Source organism: Panthera uncia, chromosome A2 (assembly GCF_023721935.1).
Source record: "Panthera uncia isolate 11264 chromosome A2, Puncia_PCG_1.0, whole genome shotgun sequence".
Lineage (NCBI taxonomy): Eukaryota > Metazoa > Chordata > Mammalia > Carnivora > Felidae > Panthera > Panthera uncia.
The window spans coordinates 109,994,404-110,005,863 of record NC_064816.1 but is presented as its reverse complement, the minus strand read 5'-3'; the positions used below and the strand labels follow the sequence as shown (position 1 = coordinate 110,005,863).

Sequence of the window (11,460 nt, the reverse complement as noted above, 5' to 3'; positions counted from 1 at the left end):
AAATAAACATTAAAAAACTAATCATAAAATGCTATGCCATCTTCCTCAAGTAAAACTAGCATTCTATCAGAAAAAAAAAAATTGTAAGTGATTTTTCTGTAGAAGAGTGTGTACTTGAGGTAGTCTCCTAAGTGTGAGGGAGAAATGTTAGTGAATGGCAATTTGTTGATTATAATCACCGCATGTTAATCTCACAGCATGTTTCAATCGAATTATTGCTTCATTGAAAGGGTGCAGTGCCACAGAATTGCTGTAATTGACAACCACATGTCTGAAAGGGATATTCTTTGAGCAGGAGAATTTTTGCCTTTAACATACCTATAATTGAGCTTTTTCTCATTTCTCTTTGCAGTCTTTCTCATTATAACTTTCCCCTCCCATTTCCCATTATCCTCATTTTCTGCCCTTGGGGCTTTCTTGCTCTACAATTGAAACCATTCTTTTCATTCTGTTTGCAGCTTTTTGCCTTACACATAACGCTGCTTCTTGGCTGGAAGGCCTTCCCCCAAATCTTTCAATAAATATGAAATTAGAGGGAATGGTTAAATATGAGTGAACAGAAAATATAGAAAACTAAAATATCTTGTAATCCCCAAAATATCTTATTGTAATCTGAATAGTGATAGAAAATTATTTTTAGAGCAATTCTGTATCTTTTTCTGCTTCAGACTTAACTGTTCTTGTCTGTTGTCTTCATACAGGATACTTTATGAATCTTTTAAATCCTTTAATCCTGTAAATGAGTTTCACTTAGAATGAAGATGAAAAGTATAAGTTAAAATTGCCTATTGCATACTTGGCTGGGTATCTCTACTTAAGTTCTCAGCCTTAAGTGAATGTCGTTTTTGGTGCAAGGGCTACATGTATCAGGACTCATGATAGGTAGCAGTTCTAATATTAAAGCACCTGGTCTATTCCTTCAGTAATTACGTGCCTTTCAATGTGCCTTAAATATACTTGTTATAAAGAGAGATTTGCTTAGTACTTAAAGCGAGTTAAATTTTTGCCCCTAAATTTTCTTGTCTTGCTTGATATTGATATAGATACCGTCAATATAGTGTAACGTGTTTTGTCAAGAAAAAATAAGAAACATGATGAAGATTTTTTCGCGCTAATTTTGGATCTCTTCTCCAGAGTTGGACATAGAAAATACACCCTCTTGTGTCTTGTTGCAATTTGATCTGAATTTAAAGGCATTGCAAGCCATTTTGTTTACCACTGTGTTGACTTCCGTAAAAATACTTTAGTTAGCTCAAGTTCTGCCGGTGCTGACTGGCATAATGCTAGCACACATCTCAGAATTGTTATGACGATTTGCTCTATTATAGTCTCCTAGGGAGTGTGTTTGTTCTTTTGGGGGGAAAAACATGCAAGGCAAATGTGTTCTTCATCAGCATATTCTAGAAATCCACAGTAGTGAGGTCAGGATAAATTCACAATACTTATCTCTCCTTAAATGTGCTTTTCCTGCTTTGATAATAGAGAAACGTGAGAAGCACTGCTTATCATGTGTTTGAGTTCCTGAAAATGTTCTTTGTGTATATATGATTTGTTAATTTTTTATCTGTTATTAGGAAGGCTGTATGTAACAGAAAAACTGATGGTAACTTAAGGTGGAAGGATACTTCTCTCTCATGTGAAAATAAAAATAAGTGCAGTATAGAGCTGGTAGAACTAGTGAGGCCACTCTGAAATCAGCCAGGACTGAGACTCCTTCCAGCTCTTTGCTCCAGTGTCCCTGGAGTCTGGCCTTTATGTCCTGAAATCAAGACGGATGCTAGCATCCCAGTCCAGATAGCAGGATGGAGCAGGTCAAGAACACACGTGTCCATCACGCATGGCTTCTGCTTTTATCTTAGTCATAGCCACATCTAGCTGCAGGTGAAGCTGGGAATATGTTGTTTGGTTTTAAAATATCTGGGGAGCAATATGGCCAAGAAAAATCAAAGTTTGATTCCTAAACAAATGAAAAGTGGTATGTAATTTTTATAAGGGGTAGCTTATGGGGGTGCCTGGGTGGCTCATTTGGTTGAACGTCCGACTTTGGCTTGGGTCATGATCTCACAGTTCGTGGATTCGAGCCCCGCATTGGGCTCTGTGCTGACAGCTCAGAGCCTGGAGCCTGCTTTGGATTCTGTGTCTCCCTCTCTCTCTGCCCCTCCCCTGCTTGCATTCTGTGTATGCCTCTCTCTCAAAAATAAATAAACATTAAAAAAAATTTTTTTAATAATAAATAAATAAATGGAAGCTTATGTTTGTTTTGATACTTTAGATCCCAGGCCATGATTATATATATATTTTTCTTAAAGTTTATTTATTTTGAGAGAGAGAGAGAAAGAGAGTGCATGCATGAGCAGGGTGTAGGGGTAGAGGGAGAAACAGAGAATCCCAAGCAGGCTCCGTGCTGTCAGCACAGAGCTCCATGGGGGACTTGGTCTGAGAACCGTGTGATCAGCACCTGAACCAAAATCAAGAGTCGGATGCTTAACTGTCTGAGCCACCCAGGTGCACCCATGATTATATATTTCTGTCTCTTCAAAGGAATATAAATGTATTGTGATTTAAAGCACTGTGTGATCATTTTTGAAAGCTTATAAAATAGTTTGGATTTGCTCTTGTAGTTTTCTCAACACTGACTATTGACAGTGATCTCATGTATTATTAACGTGCAAAGAGTACTTAATAGTAAGTACCTTTCTCGTATCTGATTTGAGCCACTGAATTCATGTTTGAGAACTCTACATCTTTCACACCAAAATTCTCCCTACAAGTTGTTAGAAATATTTTTCACAAAACGTATGAAACATATATTAAAAAATATTTCACATATTATGGTTTCAATGAAGTTTAACAATAGTACACATTAAATTTCTTCTCCTAAAGATAGCTTATAGTATGTATTACTATATTCTTGGTGATATTTCAGAACTCTTATGTGCCTGTAACATAACTGCTCGATGTGGGTCAAATCACCATGAATCTTGTGATTCCAATGCTGTGAGAAAGGCCTAAGGGTGTTCTTAGATGTGTGAGTAGTATATTTACTTCTAAACAAAACTAACTTATTAGAACCATTTTAGACAAAGGAATTTATATGAGTGCCTTTAGCTGAAAGACAAAAATATCTTAACCAGTGGCAGTTAGTACATGTTTAATGGCTTATTTACCCAGATGTTGGAGGGATAGGCAGAGGTGGTCACGGAGGTGAGGAACAGCCAAGACTTTGATGTGGAAGTCAGTTCTTTTCTTTTAAGAAAGAAAGGACAAAATAAAATATAACTAATGATTCTCAGTATTTGTAGTGTTTAATATGGAAAAGTTCATCTAGAAAGAAAGGAAGAGTTTTATGGTTTGACCTTTAAAAAAATTTTTTTTAATGTTTATTTTATTTTTGAGAGAAAGAGAGAGAGACAGAGTGTGAATGGGGGAAGGGCAGGAGGGAGGGAGACACAGAATCCCAAGCAGGCTCCAGGCTCTGAGCTGTCAGCACAGAGCCTGACGGAGGGCTTGAACCCACAAACCGTGAGATCATGACCTGAGCCTAAGTCAGCATTTAACCGACTGAGCCACCCAGGCGCCCCTATGGTTTGACCATTTTAAAACATTGTTTCAGTTTCTGCCTTTACATTTCAACCTTCTAAAATAGAATTATGTGTAAATGGCCATTAAAACATCTTAAGAGCATTAGGAGTTTGTGGACTATCTTAATTCTCCCGTGTGATTGTCAGTTCTGCCTTTAGAAAAGGAAATTGGCTGATCCCGTATAGCTATTTGCTGTTTGTCAGGTGTTCACTAGAAAATAAAAACAAAATAAATTTCGGGTAGGCATAAAGGAACTCCAGCATACTGGCACATAGATGGAAAATGACTTTATAGGGGCATTTTTGGCAATTCAAGGCCAATAAAAAGGCCAAGTTCCTATATCTGTCCATCTGTCCAGTGGATGTTCATGTGCATCCATTTCCCTTACCCCCAGTATGGACCATTTGGATTCACAGCCTCAGAAGAGCAGAGTTCAGTGAAATCCTGTGCTGGGGATCAGCCTGCCTTGGGACGTAGGCCCCTAATGATACTAACTTGAAACAACTTAGTAGTTATTCACCTTACTTACCTCAGACTCGATGTCACCATTCTGCAAAAGAGAGTACAAGACCTGCCTCCTAGAAAGAATTTGAGGAGCACAGATCATGTGGGTAAAGCTCATGGTACAGCCCCCAGTATGTGGTCAGTCGAGGGTGGCTGTTTCATTATGTTGAAACAGAATAGCTATCTTCTCTTCTCTACTTTTCCTCATTGCCCATCGAATGATGCTACCCTTGGCTTCCTGGGGCACACTAAGGAATAGGTGAGGTTCAAAGACAATTTGGGGTTCTCTAGGGCTAAAACGTGTGCTGGTTGGGGGTGGGGGATGATGGGAGAGAGGGTGGAGGTTTGGTCAGACATTCCCATGAATGAGATATTCATCTGCTGCTAGTGGGCTGCCTTATGTGGTCCTTTTATGATGTCACTGATTAAATTCCAAACCCTGTGAAAGTTGAGGCCTTAAAACTGGGCCTTCTTCATAGCAGCGAGCACAGTGCTCAACCCCAAGCTGTAGGTGTTCACTCAACAGTTGTGACCAAACCTTTCTTGGTGACCGTAATGCACCAGTCTCCCTTTCACTGGAGTGAGAAAGAAAGCAGCCATATGTTACTGAAAAGAGCTCCACTGGCTGGTCTGGAACCCAGAGCACACAGGTGTCCCTGCTGTCAGTCACTGGTTGAAATATTTGTCTTAGAAACATTTTTAAACATGGACTAAACCGTAAAGGAAATTTTAGAGTAAAGTAAATTTTCTTATATCAGACATTTTCAATTTATATAAGATCTTGTGCCAGATTGTTTAGAAAGAGGCTTAGTTATGTTTAATTGTGTTTAATTTCTTGAAGATCATATTTTTGGGGGTGCCTGGGTGCTCAGTCTGTGAAGTGTCCGACTTCGGCTCAGGTCAGCTCTCATGGTTCGTGGGTTCAAGCCCCGCGTTAGGCTTTGTGCTGACAGCTCAGAGCCTGGAGCCTGCTTCAGATTCTGTGTCTCCCTCTCTCTGCCCCTCCCCTGCGCGTGCTCTCTCTCTCTCTCTCTCTCTCTCTCTCTCTCTCTCTCTCCTCTCTCTTTCTTGCTCTCTCTCTCGTATCTCTAGAGTTTTTGTTAAGCAGAAACAAAAAAATAAATAAAATTTTACTCCTCTGATTTCCAGAGTGGAAAAATTAACATCCAGAATGGTGATATATTTCAAGTTTGGGAAGAAAGCCGATAATAGAGATTCTTCTTGGTGCTTGGGAGATAAAAAATCATACCTTGTCCTAAGTTGAGTCCAGTATTAGAGTTATTGCTTGACATAACCAGGCCCCAGACTTGTAATTTAAGATTTAATGTTTAAATTAGTGTTTTCTTTGTTTCATGAAATTTTGGAATGTTGGGTTGACAAGTACTTAGTAACCTAGATTGTATCTTTAAGAATGTATTGTGTGATGTTAATCATAGGAGACAGAGCACCTCCGACAGTTGACTATGTTAGACTGAGTGCATCTTGCAACTAGATATTAATTTTTGCTGGTAGATGCTGGCAGATTGGTATTGAAAGCTCCATACCCGTGGTACTTCCACGTTCTAATCTATATTGTTAAATAAAATGATACTTGGATTGATCATGAAGAAATTTTTCCTCCCGGCTTATTTGTGAGAGCAACTGCTGTTACTAATCAATGAGCTATAACTGCGAGAAGAGTCTTTGGGGGAAAACAGTGTGATAGATAGGGTATGAGGGCTGATTATCTGACTATCCCTAGTTCCTTTCAGTCTAAAGGACTAAAAGGGCATGCCCCTACTGTTTTCCAAGGGGCATCTCTCCCTGTGTCCCAGACCGGGACCATTTACACACCAAATCCAGTGACCTTTGAATGCTCAGGCTGATGAACCTCCCTCCAGCAACTTTTGACACTCACAGTGTGCTCTCTTCCACTCGTCCTTTCTTTTTGGCTTCTATGACATTTATGTCTCCCTGTTCTCCTGTTTGTGTCTTTCTTCTCTTCCTCCTTCCTGAATTCTCTTAGCATTGCCCAAATGTGAACATCCACCCCAGCTCACCTCAAACCCCTGCTTACAACTCCCTCGCAGTGGATCTGACATGACACTTAATGTCATCCCAGCCACTCTTTTCCTACCGTAGCTCCCATAATCATCCAGACCTCTTTAGCAAGCTCTGGTCTTTGATATTTTTACCCAGTATCTTCACTTTAAAGTAGCCATAGGGGCACCTGGGTGGTTCAGTTGGTTGTGTGTTCGACTTCAGCTCAGGTCACCATCTCACGGTTTGTGAGTTCAAGCCCCACATCAGGCTCACTGCTGTCAGTGCTGAGCCAGCTTCGGATCTTCTATCCCCCTCTCTATGCCCCTCTCGGGTTCTTATGCACGTGTGCACCTTCTCTCTCCCTCAAATTAAATAAACGTTTAAAGTAGCCTTAGAGTACTCAAACTCAGTGCATTTAAAGTAAACTTCCCTCTCCTTATTCTTCCTTTATCCAGTGTGACTGTCCTGACTGTCCTGATAGAGCAAGTGTAATCTCTATCTCTTGTCACTTCTCCTCTTGAAAATTTCCATTCACTTCCCCTTTTCTATAAAACAAGCCCCAGGCTTCTTATTCGAAGGCTCAAGCACCCTCCAGGAATTGGCTCCAACCAACTTTCTAGCTTTATTTCTCAGTTAGGCCATGTGATCTCTTCCATTACTGTTTCACAACTATACCCCAGACCAAAACTTAGGAACCTGCCTGTCCACAGACAGCTAATATGAATAAGTGACTTGCCAGTGAGGGCAGAGCCATGATAAACTGGTACGCCCAGCATGAAGAAGGCAACTCAGCTCTAAACCATGGTTGCTGTAGGACATGCAGACCTGGTGTTGCCAGATCTTCTGATTTTTAAATACTGTCACACAACAAAAAAACATCTTTAAGGGCTAGAGAAGGCCCAAAGACCATAAGATTGTGACTCAGCCACAGATCCACCCCCAGTCACTTCCATGCTTATGTTTATTTCACCTCTTTCTCCATACTTCTTACACGTGCAGAGGTCATCCCATATGCTACCTGTTTGGTAAAACCTTCCCTGGGATATTGGAGTCTCCTTCATCCCCTGCAACATTTATGATTTGTGCTGCCCAGTTGAAATGTTACCTTATTTAAATTTACTTCCTGGGGATACATGTCTCAACTCCCTAACTCATTATGAGCATGAAACCGTGGGTCATTCTTATGTTTTCCTGTCTCTTACCCTCTAGTCCCTTCTTAACAAATGTCTTATATATAGTCAGTTCTCAATACTTGGTTTTTCTTGGTTGATGGGTGGCGTTTGGAGAACTGGGACAGGATCTAAATATTATTTTATGACAGTAAAGAACAGAGAGGACTTACTGAGTGCCTGATGTATTCCGGTTCTCTGCCAGATGCTTTAGATAAATTATTCTGTTTCATCCTGGCTGCAGTTCTGCTAGGTGTGGGTGTGATACCCAGTTTACAGCTGCCTTAACTAAGGCCCTGAGAGGTTAAGTACAATGCCTAAGGCCATACAGGTAAAAATTCAGCTCTCCGATTCCCTTTGTATTTTTCACACTGTTTTCTAAGCTCCCAGCAGGCTTAGCAGACACATGCATGCACAAGCCACAAATGGGTTATAATTATAATTGTGCCTGGACACTGAGAGCAGCTGAGGGCTGAACCAGTAGGAGCTCATGGGACCTGTCACCTCCCTTACCCCCCCGGTGACCTGCAAACATGGCCCTTGGTGTGGAGAAGGTAGGCAAGCCCTGTGTTGATTAGTCCATGCTCCTTCTAGTGACATTTGTAAAAGGCAGCATGTGCAATGTAATACAGTTAAGAACATAATTTTTGGTATACTCTTTCCTTAGGAAAGAATGATGGGATTCCAAAACCAAATTTTACAAGGTAAAATAGATTTCGTTACTTGAAGAGTGCCACCCAAGTTCTGTCTGGAGGAAGCTCCTGTCATTAAAGAGGTGACTTTTCAGACAGATTCGATATAGAAACAGCATTAAGTGAATAAGCGTTTCTTGTGTGATCAATATTGAAAACTAAAATTAGAGCTCAAGATTTGGTGGTTTTAGAATAGTTAAGGAATACTCTGGTAGAACTGTAAAAGTATACAGGAATTGAGTGAGTTTAAAAGCTGTGGTAAACAGCTGCATTTGAGGTCATTAATATCGCTTTCAGAAATGGAAAATTCATTGAGAAAGAAGCATATTTTTAACAGCGGAGCACTTTAACCTATGATTCAATCATGAACATTAATTTTTTTTTAACTTGTGCTTAATCAAATTACATGGTACATTTTGGCACTGCTTCTCAAAAAATAATGGCAAGTTGTAACATTCCAGGGCCAGAAATGAGACCTTTTATGTACAAAGTTTTTTTGGCTTCTTGAAATCAAGGTTAAAGTAGAACATATTTAAAGTGCCTTAAATTCCATTGCATCTGAAGTAGAAATACAGGTGAAACAAAATTGCTAATAGTACTTAGGGAATATGGGTTAGTATAGAAATGTTGAATATTCACATTACCATACTTAGATTAAATAGCTACTAAAGGCAGTTGTCTGTCAAAATTTTTATCATTTGCTTTCTTGGCAATTCACTTATACCCACCCCCCATCCCCAGAAAAAAACATTAAGCTTAGACCTTTTTGAGACATTTAGATCAGTTTCTCTTATTTGACTACATTTACATAACAGAACCCTATAAAAAGGATCTGTACCAAACTGATCACTAGTCCACCTGACACAAGTCTTAGGGTGCTCTAGAAACATTTATGTTTTACAGAAGTGAAAATTTTGAGTGCTTGATACACTTAAAATGAGAATGAGAAAATACTTTAATTTTTGCATAAAAGAAAAATACATTCATGGGGCACCTGGGTGGCTCAGTCAGTTAAGCAACCGACTTCGGCTCAGGTCATGATCTCGTGGTTCTGAGTTCCAGTTCCACATCAGGCTCTGTGCTGATGGCTCAGAGCCTGGAGCCTGCTTCGGATTCTGTATCTCTCTATCTCTCTGCCCCTCCCCCACTCACACTCTGTCTCTCTGTCTCTCTCTTAAAAATAAACATTTAAAAATTTAAAAGAAAAAAATAAATTCAAATAAAATCAAATAGAAACAGACAATTCTTGTCTTACACCTTAAAATGAAAACAGTAACAGATGATAAAGTCTCATATTAACATCATTATGGTGAATAATAGACATGAATATTAGAGACATTTCTATCAAAGCTTTAGATTTTGACCACACATTGATATATTTTATTTCAAGTGAACATAGTGCTTAAAACTGTAATAGTATTTGCTTTCCAGCAATAAGTATGATAAGTATGATAAGTACATACATACTTATGATAAGTACATAAGTATGTTATCCGCATGTTTCTTTTGTACTGCAAGAGTACTTCCTATATTTAAAAAAGCCACAACATAAATATTCTTTTATTTGGGGGGAGGGATGTTGTGTGGGGGGGTAGTATTCCAAAAAGGATGGCTGAATATTTTTGTCAGTGATGAGTTAAGAATTTGGGATTCGGTTTAGTGATTGATTTAATGATTAGAATTTCAAAGGAAAGCTTTTTGTGTATTAATACCTAGGTATTCACAGAGTTGGAAAGCAAAATGAATATATCTTTTTATTCATAATGGTAGTGTATATGGCAACTATGAAATTGTTTAAATGAGAGATATTTTTATACACAAAGGTGCTTTTCTGCCTAAGTCTTAAATTACTATTAATTAAGCATTATATAATATAATAGATAATTATAGTGTTTTAATGTCGATGCCAGTGGATTTGCTACTCTTTCTAAATGGCTATTGTTGGCTAATAGTCTTCAGGGGATCATTTATGTAGCCATTGTGGTTCTAAAAATATCCCTAAATGCCATGGGACAGCCTTTTTTGAAACATGGCTGTTATAAAATGCATTTTTATCTGAAGTGTGTCCTTTTGATTATATCATTCATTTACTTTCATGTGCAGCAAAAAATACCAATGCTGAAAAAGAAGGGAAAGATCTTTATACATAAAAAAAATTTGATAACAATATGTTATGTAGGGAAAGATGTGAATCAAGGGTATTGAGAAACTGTTGTATTCAGTAGGATTTTTAGCTATTTAGTAGGATTTTAACCAGAGATGTTTTCATGTAGCCTCATTGTTTTTATTTTAATTAATATTTCTATGGCAAGGAGATAATTAGGTAAATGCTGTTGAATATTAAATATAGCAGAAGCTTAGGGGAAAGCATTTCTGGGTCAAAGCCCTTAACAAAATATTGTCATGTGTGAGCTGATTAGTTGAATTGAATGCCAAATGGTTTTGCCACCATACAACCAGAATCTTAGAGTCACTCAGTTCATTATCTAAGGCTGTTCCAGAATGGAATGATTGGTTATGTCAAAGTTTAATGGCATTCATTCTAATTTCAGTTGCTAATGGAGTAAATTTTGATTAGAGAATAGTTCCAGCCTCCTTAAATTAGCTAAGTGTAAGAACATCCCAGAGAGACTGAACCTGCATTTTGAATGCTGAGTATATGAGGTTCTCAGGGCCTCACCCAGTGCTTTCTGTATATTGTTGGCTCTGATCTATAAGGGTCCACAGAGAACCCTAAAATAGATTCTAGGCTACTCTGTGATTCTTGCTGCCTGTATCTAACATTGTATGCAAAAAAGACTCCCATTTCTAATTAGACCAGAGACATTGAGGATTTTCATCAACTACATTTAGTACAAAGCAGTGTTAGACTTTGGGAACATCCCTGTTCAGTCGTGTCCCAGAGTGATACGATAGTTCTCAAGTTGTATTTCAAAATATCCTAGGGTTCAGACATTATGCCATTAAACTGTTTTGTTTAAGTTTGTTTATTTTTAAGAGAGAGAGCACAAGCAGGGGAGAGGCCAAGAGAGAGGGAGAGAATCCCAAGCAGACTCCATATTGTCAGTACAAAGCCAGACACAGGGCTCGAACTCACAAACCATGAGATCATGACCTGAGCTTGAAATCAAGAGTCAGACACTTAACTGACTAAGCCACCCAGACGCCCCTATTGAAACTATTTTAAAAACCGTGATGAAGGACACAGAGTTTCAAAAGTATATTTCAAACTTTCCATTAGGATAACCAAGCAATGAACTTATGCTGCCGGATTAACTAGTTTTGGGGCAGGTCTTAGAGTAAACCTTCTCCCGCCTTTGTTGTGCACGTGTAGATGCATGTGTAGAGATGGAATCTCTTCTGTGAATTTGGAAATTACATTGAAAGTCAGAGTTTGCCAGTGACTTTTGTAAGCAGGAGCTCTAGTGGAGAGCTCCTGGCTCTTCTGTGAATATAGGATGTGCGTGTGTGCTCACACTAAATCGTCCAAC

General features: G+C 38.9%; 1 protein-coding gene and 1 long non-coding RNA gene across 4 annotated transcripts in view; one reads left to right on the top strand and one right to left on the bottom strand.

Annotated features, from left to right (window-relative positions):
• LOC125930851 (uncharacterized) overlaps positions 1-4,878 on the bottom strand; it is a 15,550-nt gene extending 10,672 nt beyond the window's left edge. Inside the window, exons 1-2 of one of the 2 annotated variants that reach the window (XR_007460266.1) lie at positions 4,112-4,878; positions 3,168-3,246 (exon numbers count right to left, since the gene is read on the bottom strand). This is a non-coding gene — a long non-coding RNA (uncharacterized LOC125930851). Of the gene's footprint in view, positions 1-3,167; positions 3,482-4,111 lie in introns of those variants that run through there. The other variant, XR_007460265.1, reaches the window with a different exon arrangement.
• The window catches only part of RAPGEF5 (Rap guanine nucleotide exchange factor 5), a 225,900-nt gene that overhangs the window by 163,500 nt on the left and 50,940 nt on the right, over positions 1-11,460 (top strand). The gene's annotated exons all lie outside the window — the stretch shown is intronic.